This window comes from Bufo bufo, chromosome 6, assembly GCF_905171765.1.
Source record: "Bufo bufo chromosome 6, aBufBuf1.1, whole genome shotgun sequence".
Lineage (NCBI taxonomy): Eukaryota > Metazoa > Chordata > Amphibia > Anura > Bufonidae > Bufo > Bufo bufo.
In genome coordinates, this window is record NC_053394.1 from 100,306,819 (window position 1) to 100,320,661 (window position 13,843).

General features: G+C 49.1%; 1 protein-coding gene across 3 annotated transcripts in view; it reads right to left on the reverse strand.

Annotated features, from left to right (window-relative positions):
* The window catches only part of JMJD1C (jumonji domain containing 1C), a 223,815-nt gene that overhangs the window by 87,537 nt on the left and 122,435 nt on the right, over positions 1 to 13,843 (reverse strand). Inside the window, exon 1 of one of the 3 annotated variants that reach the window (XM_040437919.1) lies at positions 5,421 to 5,758. The exons of the other annotated variants lie outside the window; for them this stretch is intronic. The gene's annotated coding sequence lies outside the window, so the exon portion shown is untranslated. Of the gene's footprint in view, positions 1 to 5,420; positions 5,759 to 13,843 lie in introns of those variants that run through there. 3 annotated transcript variants of the gene reach the window in all.

Here is a 13,843-nt window from a genome sequence, read left to right on the forward strand (position 1 = left end):
TTTTAGGTCATTTGAATGGACGCTAAGCTTCACCTGTACACCACTAATCTCTATAGGTGAAATACAGGAACATGTTCCTTCTGAAGAGGAGCTTTCCAGTTGGGACAACTGCTTTAAATGACAACAAAAACAGGTCCTGGGGATCAAAATGGGATTGGAAAGCATTAAAATAGGTTGTGCCAGGTTTTCCCGTTATTCCCTATACAAAGGTTGCGGTTTAACCCCTGAGACACCAACCGATCCTGTGAACTGGGGCTCTTTTCCCTCATCCTGATAGAGCAGAAGCAGAGAATGAGCCCTACCACTCCATTCATTCTCTATGGGACTGCCAGAAGTAGCCAAACTCTGTACTCCGCTATCTCTGGTAGTCCCACAGACAATGAATGCAGCATGCCGCACTCGGCCACTCCACCAGGACAACGGGATCAGTGGCTGTACTACCGGTCTCGGGATCAGTGGCTGTACTACCGGTCTCGGGATCAGTGGCTGTACTACCGGTCTCGGGATCAGTGGCTGTCCCAGTGGTTAGACCCCTCTGTGGAAAGGGGATAACATGAAAGCTCTACACAGCCTTTTTTAATCCTACGTGATATGATGCCCGTATACACAAAATGTTGGAGGAACACCCTGGATATATGAGGTCACCAGACACTCCTCCAACAGCAGATATCAGAGGAAAGAAGGATCAGGTGTTTGATTTCAACACCCTTGAATCTTTGACCCCTCAGGAGATAAGCTGCTGCCAGGGGGTATCTGATATCCGCTTGTCTCCAACTTCCAATTATCTGGAAGGTGGAAGAGATAGCTGCTGGCTGGCCTAATATTACATTAAGAATGACAATCTGTGGAACGGCATTTACAACATATATTTGAATTCCAAGACATCTAAACAGGTGGCCACCTTAGACAGTGGTCACCAAACGCTCATTTTTCGGGCCCCACGATACATGATCAGCTTTGTAGCCTGTGCATGTATTCACATTAGGGAGAGAGGAATCAACACCATCAGACACCCCAACAATGGCTTATCCCCCTTGAGAACAAAAGGATTGGGCAGGTTGAAAACACGCCGTTTTTTTTTAACCCACTGGGGAAGTGTTGGGAGACCCCACACAAATTAGAGGTCGACTGGTCCCACTAAAATTGGTGGGTTCAGCCGATGTTTTCCCCAGTAACTGGCCTCCTGTCGATCCTCTGTCCACCAGTGTGCTGTCCTCTACATATCAAGAAACCTGCTGATAGAGAAAATAGAGATGAAAGAGAAAGATATAGAGTGTTAGGGTGACCAATGTCTTACAGTTGTGCACCAACACCGTATAAGCAGGAGAGGGTTACAGCATCGTGCCAGGTAAAGTCCATTTTGTAGGGGTTGTATAAGGCACAGTTCTGGCCTTCCAAAAATTTTGTAAAAAGCTGAACATGTCCTTAGACACATCAACAGCCTGCAGCACATTCCATGGTGAATGATTGATCACGGGTCAATGAGTCCATTCTGAAGATAAGTTCAAGAGGCAGAGCCTTGCCAGCCCTAGTTGTTGGGACTATCCTCACCTAGTCAAAGGTCAAGCTGCTATCTGCACTGTCTGAAAGAGGACAGTTACGTAGGGAGGATATATGTACAGATGTTTCATCTTACCAGAGACCAAAAGGACATGATCATGAAACAACAAATACACTAAGTAAATGAACCCACAGCTCCTATCCACAGGGATAAACCCCCCGGAGAGAAGCAGACACATCTGGTGGTCTCCGTGCATGGTCACTTGGCACAATTTCAATCACTTATGGGTGAATCCTCTAAACTCCCTCAATCATAAGGGTAGAGAACACCTAAATTACAGTCAATGCCTTAAGCTTTTCTTCAGAAAACTGTCAGTTTGATGGTGCTCATTTACATTGCTTAAACGGGTTTTCCTGGAGTAAAATATTGTTGACCTATTCTGGTGGTCAATATCAGACAAGAGGGGGTCCGACTCTTAGTACCCCCCACCGATCAGCTGTTTGAGGACACCGATCATAAGGACTTTACACAAGTCAGATTTTTCAGTCAAGAAAATGTTTGACTTAGGCCTCTTGCACATAAACGTTGTGTGCCCGTATTGCGGGCTGCATACGGCGGGTCTGCGAAACACGGGCACCGGCCGTGTGCACTCCGCATCACAGGTGCAGACCCATTCACTTGAATGGGTCTGCAATCACGGAGATGCGGAACGGAAGCACGGATCAGAACCCCACAGAAGCACTACAGAGTGCGGACGGATCACGGACCCATTTAAGTTGAATGGGTCTGGATCCGTCCCGGCCGCCGCACGGACATTGCCCGTGCATTGGGGACCACAAATTGTGGTTCCCAATGCACAGAACGGCTGCACAACTCTCGTGCACAAGAGGCCTTAGTCTTGTTAGTAAGGGAGAGGATCATGGTTGACTTCAAGTGTCCAAAAAACTCAACAAAGTTACAACAGACAAGGTTTCTGATGCAAAATGCACATAATGAAGCAAGCCACCAGGCCTGGTCCTCACAGCCCCGGCCCATGTTCTACATGGTTATACAGGTAGAGACCATTTTCTGGTTTCTTTTCACAGGGAGACAAGCAAGAGAGGCTGACCAAAGGACAACATCTAACGTGTTGGATTGTTTCGGTCATAGTCGGGCATAGTTGGAGGAGGAACAATTGGCGACACGATGGTCTTGCATCAAGGGGCATGCTCAAATTGACTGTATCACAACTATCAATTAAACCCCAGAGCAAATCATAGAACAATGTACCAGAAGGACTGAGATTTGTTGGTAATTTATGGTCTCACCTCCTGGCACTGTCGCTCTGAACTGCAATCACTGACCAACCATGACCGCCAAGCTGTCCAGAAAGCAGAAGTCTAAGATTTCTTGAGTGTGGCCACCTTTAGGCACCAGTAGCCATTGTCTAGGTACATAGGCTACTTAGCACCTGGGATCCGTCTAATCCTTTATTACTAAACCCCACCCAAACTGGATTGCCTATGTGTATAAACCACATTTGGTGGATTCCTTGGAAATAAAGTCATAATGGAATAGATTACAGCATTGAGAAGAGGGTTATCAACTTAATGTCTTCAATTAAAATGGAGAAAAAAATAATCCAGCCTCACCTAATGTGTCCTGCGAGCTACACATAGACAGGTACCGAGTCTGGAGAAGTTGACATTGCCATTTGATTAAAGGGGTTGTCTCATCATGGACAATGGGGGCACATCGCTAGGATATGTCCCATTGTCTTATAAGTGCGAGTCCCAGAAATGAATGGGAGCGGGGGCCGCGCATGTGTGGTACGCTAGCATTCACTTCTATGGGGAGCCGGCTTGGTGGTGGCCGGACCGGAGTCCTCCAGCTACCACCTTGCAGGGCTCCGTTCTCGATATAGGTGCGGGTCCCAGCAGTGGGACTCGCACCTATAAGACAATGGGGGCATATCCTAGAAATATGCCCCCATTGTCCATGATGAGACAACCCCTTTAAGGCTACTTTTACACTCCGTTTGTATCATCTTTAACATAGCCATGACGGCTCCGTTTTGAACACCAGTTTCGTCAGACGGACACCAAAACGCTGCAAGCAGCATTTTGGTATCCACCTTCAAAACGGAGTGGAGACTGATCGGAGGCAAACTGATGCATTCTGAGCAGATCCTTTTCCATTCACAATGCATTAGGGCAAAACTGATCCGTTTTGGACCACTTGTGAGAGCCCTGAACGGATCTCACAAATGGAGAGCCAAAACGCCAGTGGGAAAGTAGCCTAAATCTGAGAGGGTAAAGTAAGCTTAGTGGGCAACATATTGGTACTGACCCTATTGTGCAATGCACAGCATAATTTTACCTTCCAGACTAAAGTCCATGAAATGCAAATAGGACTTCCTTTCACATGTATGTGAGCTTCACCTCTGCTGCTGGGTCACAAGGAGCACACAAGACGAGGATCCATCTCCAGGCTTGATAATTACTAGCTGTCAAAAGGGACCTACACATAAAGCATGGCAGCTGGGCAGAACTGGAGCAGATCACCCAGGGTGGTGTCTCATGCTCGTACATGTCAGACGCAAGCTCTCGGGGACCAGGTATAACACCCATACCCTGAACCTCACTGCCCACATAGACTACTGATGACCAGTGAGGAGAAATCATATCTGGAATATCCAAGGTCACTTACCCAAAATCTGATGGGAGTCCATGCCCAATCAGTAGAAGATGGAGCTAGAAGGACTACTTAGTCAAAGATTAATTAGAAGCCAGGCCAAGCTGGAGAAGATGACCACCCTTTGACCAGAAGGTTAGGAACCAGATAATGGGGTGCACTAGCTACTAAACCCTCCCCCTAATGTAATCTTATTTTTGGGACACACAAGCGATTCTGCCACCAGATTCCCACATAGACATCCAAATCACGGCTATGATCACTTGTGATCTGGATCCATTGCTATAATAGGACCATCTTTAGACCCTACATAGAGGAGACGCTGTGGTCCACTAGCATCCTTTACTCATATAGCACCATGTAGGGCTCACAAATTTCCTAGGAATACAGCTGTACGCCCGAGTACCAAGAGAAAATCCACACAAACATGGGCGACGTATAATCTCCAAGCTGACGCCGGCAGGCTCTAGTTGTATTCGTTTAACCCCTTCCAGGCACAGAGCTTGTGCCAGTCACTACATCACGCCGTTCGGGCCTCTGAGCCGCAGCACATTCCTCTGACGTGACTAAAACCAAAAAGCACACAGAGCAAACCCTCAAGAAAGTCAAAGAAAACCAGCTCCTGTAAAAGCCCACGCCGGCGGGGCGAGCACAGGAAACGCAGGGCTGACATGTGCTGCAGTCCACAACACCAAACCTGCCCGCCTGTCCCTACCAGGCTGGTAGCCCCCCTCGCCCAGGCTGGTGCCCACCGACACATCCCCTGCCCTTGTTAACATGTGAATGGCACCGTAGCCGTTCACAGCAAGTCATGGCTGAACCCAACAGGCTGAGCTAAACCGGAGTCACATGCACAGACGAGCTGCCTGCCAGCGCCTTATACCCACCAGGGCGGCAGATGGTCCGCTTACAGCAAATCAGACATCCCACAGCAAAGGGTTAACGACAGGCGCCGGCAGATGGGCAGCACCGTAATCTGGCCATAGACGTAACGATGGCTGCTATAAATGATCAGCGACCCCATACGTTTTAACCGAGTGGAAACCGGTGGGCACCGTGTTTTCATCTACCGAGAACCCGGTGACATTTTGGGCACGACTGCCAACAACAAATCACAATGACTAGTCTACTACATGGGGCTCAGGATGCCAACCCATTGCCTTGATGGTGACCACAACCTGGGGAGAAACCATCAGCACCTCCACGGCCTGAAGGCTGGTGACCTAGAAGAAGACAAGCTCCATACCTGAGGGCGCCGGCTGTCACCAGCTGCCAATCCAGGGGGGCACTGCGGGCACCGGGGCTAGGCTGGACTGCACACGGCGGCGGCGGCGGATCACAAGCCCCTGCTTTTGTCACCGAGCAGGGAGACGCTGCCGAGCGCCCAGATCTGGGTCATCATAACCGGGACCGCGCCGAGGGGTCGCTCACAGACGGCGGCGAGCAGGAGACGGCGAGCAGCCTCCTAGTGAAGGAGAGGGGGAGGTGGGGTCCTCCCCGCAGGCATCGCCGGGGCTTCCCAGGGAGGCGCAGTGCTGAGTGTTGCCGAGGAAGGATGGCGGATCTCGGGGTGGAGGAGGCGGAGCTGCGGCGGCTGAGGAGGAAGGAGGGAGGAGAGCGGGGGCGGGGCCTAGTCCGCCGTCACAGGTGCTGCTGATGGAGTCACTTCCAGAGCGGCTCTCATTACTGCTCGGTGACGGGCACCCTGCGGAGGGCGGACCTGTCACCTCAGCACCCACCGCTTACAGGGCATCTGTCAGCAGTTCTGGACCTATGACACTGGCCGGCCTGTTACAGATATGTGCAATGAGCCTCCAGGAGCAGCGGGCGTTGCTGTTACACCTAGAGGCTCTGCCCTCTCTGCACTATGATTGAGAGATGTCAGGACTACTGCAGAGAGAGCCGAGCCTCTAGGTGCAACAGCAACGCCCCCATTGCTCCTAGATCCTCATTTGCATATTTCAAAACATCCTTTTTCTCAGCAGTGCGGGCACATATGAACATGGGACCAACACGGATGTCTTCAGTGGACATGTAACAGGTCAGCCAGTGTCATGGGTACAAACCTACTGACCGAGGCCCTTTATCTAATTAGGACCGCGCCCATTCAGTGGCCGTCAAAACCACAGAACAGATGCAAATCTTTTCCTTACACCTCCTGTCTGCGCAGCTTCACTCCTGGTCGGAATTTCCTGATGGAAATGACAGACGCGTGCGCTAGGCCTGTATGTAAGGGGAGCACGCACACGGCGGGAGCGTTTTGTGGACCGCACACGGCCAGCACGGTGATAGAGATGCTATTCCTGTCTGTGATTGCGGACGAGAATAGGACATGAAAAAAAGGGGGTCAGTGATCACATCCCAATGCGCAGGTGAAAACACACAATGGAACAGCTAATAAAGTACAGGTGAGAAACGCTAGGCGCATCAAGGAAATGACAGATTCTTGGCAAATACATTCTGTACAACATTATTTGGGCCCATCTGTCAAGGTGATCTCTGTAAGACGGGTTCCTAACACTAAATTCTACCTGTTATGTGCCATGATGGCCACCATACAATTCAGGGAGGGTAGGTTCCACATGCATGCTGGGCCCACCTTCAGTTTTGGTGCCAAAATGGCCTCCATTAAATCCAGGGAATGCAGGTACCAACACTCCACACCTCTCCTGGTGCCAGATGGCCCCCAACGAATGCAATGAGAGTCCACCCTATGGGGGGCAGACTACACTCCTGACCGGCCTGTCTGCCCCATAGGGTGATTTTAATTAGTGTAAGTATTAGGGCTTGTTCACACGACCGTTGGTGCCCCGTGCCCGTGCTGTGACCCGCAAATTGCGGTCCGCAATGCACAGGCACCTTCTGTGGGGCAGGCGCATGGGGATCTCAGACCCATTCACTTGAATGGGTCCGCGATCCCTCCTTTCCGCAAAAAGATAGAGCATGTTCTAGCTTTTTGCAGTGCGGAGGCACGGAACGGACCCCAGCAAGCACTCCGTAGTGTTCCGTTCCGTGCTTCTATTCCGCATCTCCGGATTTGCGGACCCATTGAAATGAATAGGTCGGCATCCGTGATGCAGAATGACAATGGAACGGTGCCCGTGGAATACGGGAACGGGACACCAACGGTTGTGTGAACGAGCCCTAAAGCTTAGCCCGCTCTCCCTCACTCACTGGAAGACTTTTTGGCACCAGGAGAGGTATAGGGTGGACACTCATTGCATTCGTTGGGGGCCATCTGGCACCAGGAGAGGTGTAGAGTGGGCTCGGCATGCATGTTGGTACCTGCATTCCCTGGATTTAATGGAGGCCATTTTGGTACCAAAAATTAATGTGGGCCCAAGCATGCATGTGGAACCTACACTCCCTGAATTTTATGGTAGCCGGCTGCTCGCTCGGTGGAGGAGACCTCTGAATTTACATGCAGCGATCACCTCCACAGTATGAACGACAGGATCACCCGATGCACAGGCTGCACCTTTACACGGCCAGATTGTCGGGAATAAGTGTTCGCAGGAACATTCGATCCCGATAATCTGCCCAATTTTTGCAAGGTGTAAATCCACCATGGGATTGGCATGCACGCGACTGGTCCGTGGTCTGCATTTTGCTGCCAAATATAGGACATGTTCTATCCCTTTGCGGAAAGCACACGTATCTGTATGTCTGTCCCACAAAATAACAGGTCCACAAATTGCGGACCACGGGCCACTGAAGTCAATGGGCCTTTCTTGAATGTAAAAATATTGCAGGTTATGGGTAGTAGATTTCTGGAGATGGGACGATGATCCTGATCGCCATACTTTGAGTCGGGAAGGAATTTTTCACCTTTGATATGACATCTGCCTTCCTCTGGATTAACCCTTTAGGATCACAGGCCGGGCTGGAGGGGCCGGTGCCTTTTTCCAGCTTCACCAACTATTTAACAAGTCTGCTTTGACGGAGCTATACATGGCTGACAGATCCATCATGGATTACGTCAGCACAGTAAAGGGTGCTTGTATTTGGGGGATTCTGATCACTGTGTATCAGGCAGTTTACGACTTTAGATATTTATGCAGGTTTACTGAAGGCGGTCAGATAGCCGCCCTCTACACTGCCATGTGCCACATTACCCGTGTATTATAGCCCTGGCACAGTAATAAGCTGGAAAGAAGGGCTCAGAGGAGGCGTTGTATCTGTAGGGGAATGCATAATACCTCCAGGAAAACAGAGACGTCTTTGTAGCCTGGCACTATCAGGCTCCTACAGATTCCAACTGTTCAGTGAGCTGCACTTTGCTAACAGTCTGACCTTCAATTACCATCTTGGCTGGAAGCCTGTGGCTGCTTGTTGTGCAAGAAACACTGTGTCCTCTGCTGCACGGCGGTTTTACTGCGCCATAAAATGGATTCACGTGCTGCTTAGAAATATACAGACAGAGGAGCAGTGATATGGCTGATGTACCTGCGACTGTATACGGTATGTCACCGCCATGGAGCCAGAAATAAAAAACTGACAAGGGGCTTTGTTGCGCCGCTATCTGCGACTTCTCCCCGCTCACCCCAGGTCTAAAATTGTGGGAAGCGGATGGGTCCGCAGATCAGTCTCATTCATTTTCTACATTTTTAGGCGTAGAAAATAGACTAAATGTAAGACAGCTAGGAAGGTGTCTTACATTTGGAACTGGCGCTGGATTCTGAGAATGATGCCCGCAGGGCCGTAGTCGGGTCCCTCCTATGCTGAAGGAATTGCTAGTCTAGGATTCCTTTCCTATTCACTATGGAGCGCTCCAAATTATATTCATCAGAAAAGCAAAGTTCATTGCCCTAATAATAGCAAACAAGACGGAACACGTATGTGGCATGCCAGTGACTCACACATGCCCATTGTTCGCGTAGAGTTGGCAGGACTTCTGCATAATAACACCCTGGAATAAAAAGGAAGTCCTGCTTCACGCTAACTATAGATTTCCAATAACAGTTCTGGTTCATGGCTCAGGCTGTGGCTCAAGTGAAGGAGTCTCATGTCCACTAATAGAATCGTGGCTACACAGCGCTCGACGTACAGGAATGATGTACGGTCCAAATGTCTAGAGTAGTAGGAGATCAACACATGCTCGAGGCCTTAAAGGGGTTCTCCAGGAATTTGATACTGATCACCTATCCTCAAGACAGGTCATCAATATCAGATCGGTGGGGGATCTGACTCCCGGCACCACCGCCGATCACCAGATAGCGGCTGTGCCCGATACTGCAAGCAGCTTAGCCCCATTCACTTGAATGAGACTGAGCTGCCCCTTAGGCCACGTGACCAATTTAGGATGAGGTCACTGAGCACTGCGGCCTCTTACAGCAGCTGTTTGGCTGGGGTCCTGTGAGTTGGATCTGATATTGATGACCTATTCTAATATTAAGTGTTGGCTGTAATACCACAGCCATAGAATTCTGTAGGCTGTATAGTATATGGAGGTGCCCGGGGTGTTTATGGCTTCACCATGTGCATGTGGCCTTCGTTACATGACGCAAATATGGCCCACACAGTGCAGACAATGAGAGGGGGGGGTTTACAAATTAAAAAATTAAAATGTGCGATAATTCTGAAACTGGCCATACAACCCTTGCACCACATTTATGGTTTTAGACACTGGCCCAGATTTACTAATGTGCCTGCGCCAAAATTTGGTCTACGAAAGTGGTGCAAAATACTGAACAGCAGCCTGTTAGTTGGGCCCCTCTACCGCCAAGCGGTGTGATAACTGGACCTTGGTGAACCTAGGATTAAATCTTACCCTCTAGGACTTCAGTTCCCCCCACACACATGCATTTCCTAAGGATTTCGATGCCCGATGATACTAGAAATCCTCCACGAGATGCTTTCTGCTCAGGGACAACCCGCACTACTACTCTGGAATCCATCTGCCCTCTGAATTTCCCATCATTATATGGTGAATGGTGGAAAGCTACTCCTGGCTCTGCTTCTTACACAGCATTAACCAAATTAGTAAGAAACTCGTACGGTTTGGGGGAAGTACTGGCGGATGATGTCTCCCTTAAGTGATGCAATTAGCCTGCAGACATCCCTCAAACACTGTACACATCCTTTTAGGAGATATTTCATTAGAACATACTGCCAGATTAATAAACCACAAAAGTAGGAAAACCAGAGATGAGTGAGTATTAAAGGGGTTGGTCACTTTCTGGGCTACTGTTGATGACTGTGTATGGAAGACGACTATATGGCACTTACTACTGTAATATAGCCTTTGTTTATTATATTTCATAAGGTATGCCCCTTTGCTGGTTACGTCTTGTGTGCTGTTCAAATGGAGGTCCACTCCATAAAATGGCTGCTGCTGGAGGGTCATGTGACCCGGCAGATCACTCCGCTGCCTCCATTCACACATACTGCATCTACCTTATGATGTGCCGCAGATGTGAAACTCGCCTCAGTTGATGTGTCATTCATGGGATTCGGACACGGTTCGCCTAATGCAGCCTGCAGTTCACATTTGCCCGCCAGTGATAAACCAGTGACATAAAACCTCTGTCCCCTAATTTACACTGCGGCGTCTCAGTGGGACACAGCTTCAGCCCGTCTCCCCTGCCTCCTGCTTGTGATAGGTTTCTCCTCGTCATCTCTTACAAGTAGAAGGCAGAGGAGAGCAGAGAGTAGTTGCCAGGAGGAATGTGATTAGGTCATCCTGTACTTCACAGGAAGTCAGCCGCACAGGAGAGAAGGATCTACTCATGGGGAGCAAGCTCAGTTTGGGGTTACATGACACAGCTGCCTATAGTGAAAGTGTTCGAAATGTATGGATGCAAGGATAAAACCATTTATACTGCAGGTAAGTTATATGCTGTACTGCTACTTTGCTTACGTCCAGTAACAACAAAGCTAGAAGTGTGTAGACATAAGGCCTCATGCACACGGCCGTTGTTTTGGTCCGCATCCAAGCCGCCGTTTTGGCGGCTCGGATGCGGACCCATTCACTTCAATGGGGCCGCAAACGATGCGGACAGCACTCCATGTGCTGTCCCCATCCGTTGCTTCGTTCCGTGGCCCCGCTAAAAAAATATAACATGTCCTATTCTTGTCCGCGCTTTGCAGAATAGAATAGGCATTTATATTAAAGGCTGTCTGTGCCGTTCCGCAAATTGCGGAACGCGCACGGACGCCATCCGTGTTTTGCGGACTGCAAAACACACCACGGTCGTGTGCATGAGGCCTAAGAAGCAGAAGTGAGTAAAATGGAAGCAGGGAGACCGACAGATCTAATAATCTGAGTGCTGTATTACTGGAGTGTATGCGTGGTAGAGATACATACCAGATGAATCAGAGGAGCGGTGAAATGTTCAGTTACAGCACTTCCTGTAATAACTGCTGATGACACATCGCATCTCATCACTGCGGTGATACAAGTATAACCGAGGAGCATGTAATCACATAGCGGTATAGTACGGGAGGCTGAAAAAAGACATCCGTCCACCCAGGTCAGTATTAGCCTGAAAAGGTGACCCAGAGGACGGCCTAAAAAACCCATAAGGTAAAGGCCAATGTTCCAAAAAAAATTCCTCCCCGACTCCAATCAGGCAGTAAGAATAACTTATGAGGGCACATATGTCTGTGGGACCAACACAGACGCCTTCAGCTGCCAAGCGCACATGTAACAGGTCAGCCAGTGTCATAGGGACAAATCTGCTGACGGATGCCCTTTAAAAGGGTTTTCCTCAGGATAGGTCATCAGTATCCGATCAGTGGGGGTCTGACACCCGGGACCCCCGCCGTTCAGCTGTTTGAAAAGGCGCGAGCGCCGCGGCCTCATCTCTGCTCACTAAGGACAGCGTTGTGCATTGTACAGCGGCTGTGCTTGGTATTGCAGCTCAGCCCCATTCACTTCAATGGCGCGGAGCTTCTCCTAGGCCACGTGACCGACGAACGTGTCGTCACTGGCCTAGGAAAAGCAGAGAGAAGGCCGAGGCACTACTGCGAGCTGATCGGAGGGGGTCACCCGGTGATGACCTATGACTGCATATACGTTTTACAAATGGAACTATTGATATCAAACCCCAAATATGTATGGGAGGGGGTGCAAAGATGATGAAAGGTGTTATCTCAAATGAATGGCCATGACCAGGCCAGCTCTACTGCAGCGGCTTTCCACTCTGGCTCATAGGGGAGGGTCCCAAACAGGAGACCCCCCTTTCTTATGGCATCCATATGACAGTATGCACAAAAGGATTTTCTTGATGAGACAACCTCTTAAAGCTGGTGACATATGAATAAATGCCACTGGCAGGAGAACCACCCCTACTTTTACAAGAAACTATATTAACAGGTCAGGAGTTCAATATAAAGTTTCCGCTAACGTTCAGTGGGTTACAAAAACAATAAAAGAAATCTGGCAGAAATTCTGCACCCATCCGTAACCATTGTGAGCAATGAGACAAACAAAATAAAAGGGACTTTCCAGTTACAACACAATTCTAAAGTCACTAACCCCTCTGATAAAGAGGGATGATATGGTACACCTCTGTAAAGCTAGAAAAGTCAGCTTTGGGCAAATTTCAGATCAGGTTTTTTTAAAGGGATTGTCTTATCTTCGATATTGGTATATTGGCTAGGGATATGCCAGCAATGTCAGATAGGTGGGGGTCCCAGAGGCGCCTAACTCCAGAAAGGGACCCCCAATGTGTACGGACAGCAGCCGTGCACGTGCAGCCCCCTCCATTCATTTCTGTGGGACTGGTGAGAATAGGCGAGCGCTGGCTCAGCTATGTCCGGCAGTCCCATAGAAGTAACTGGAGCACTGGCCGCGCTTGCACAGTGTGCTCTCCATTCATTTCTATGGGACGTCCAAAAGTAGCCAGAACTCCCATAGAAATGAATGACGGTGCACTTTCCTTTCACCATCACTAGCCTAGTGATATGCCATCAATGTCCGAGCTGACACAGCCCCTTAAACAGATTGCAAACAAGAAGCCTGCAAAAACCAGAATATAAAATACAGCAGTACTGCAACTTCATCTTTTTTATTAGTCCTCTAAAACAAGGAAGGTGTGGGGGCCTAAACAGTCAGTACTACAAGTCCAAGCACGTGGAGCCTGCTGCACTGCACATACAAGTCTAAGGCTCCTATTATACACCAGTCTAGTTGTCCACGGGCCAGAGCTGCAAAACCAGGCCCAGCCCACGGGCACGAGTGGTGCCGTTTCAGGGTAATCTCACATAACCCCTTTCAGCAGATTTTTCTTTCCGTTTTCTGTGCAACTCCACAGAATTTCCCCCAAAAACCACAAACCGCATCACAGTTCAGCAGGGCTACTTTTTCAGCTAACCCATCTGTTGAACTAAAACTTTTCACTTTCTAACGTCATATTTTTCACATCTATTATGCCGAAGAATAATTAGCATTTCTTCTACTCTTTACATAGCAGGCCGGCTCCTTGTAGCCACATCTATCATGCTGTATATAGGCAGCACCGTAGCTATTAGAAGGCTGTGCTTCTAGCAACCCCTGTTGGAAAGCAGCTGTCCTATAAGTCCAAGGACCTGTCACCACTCTCTCATCATCTCTATTATTCCTACTAGAAGTTCATGAATGAATTGCCAGCTTCCGTTACTGATAATACAACCATCTGCATCCATTATGAACAGATCCGGTTGTATTATCTTTAACATTGCCAAGAT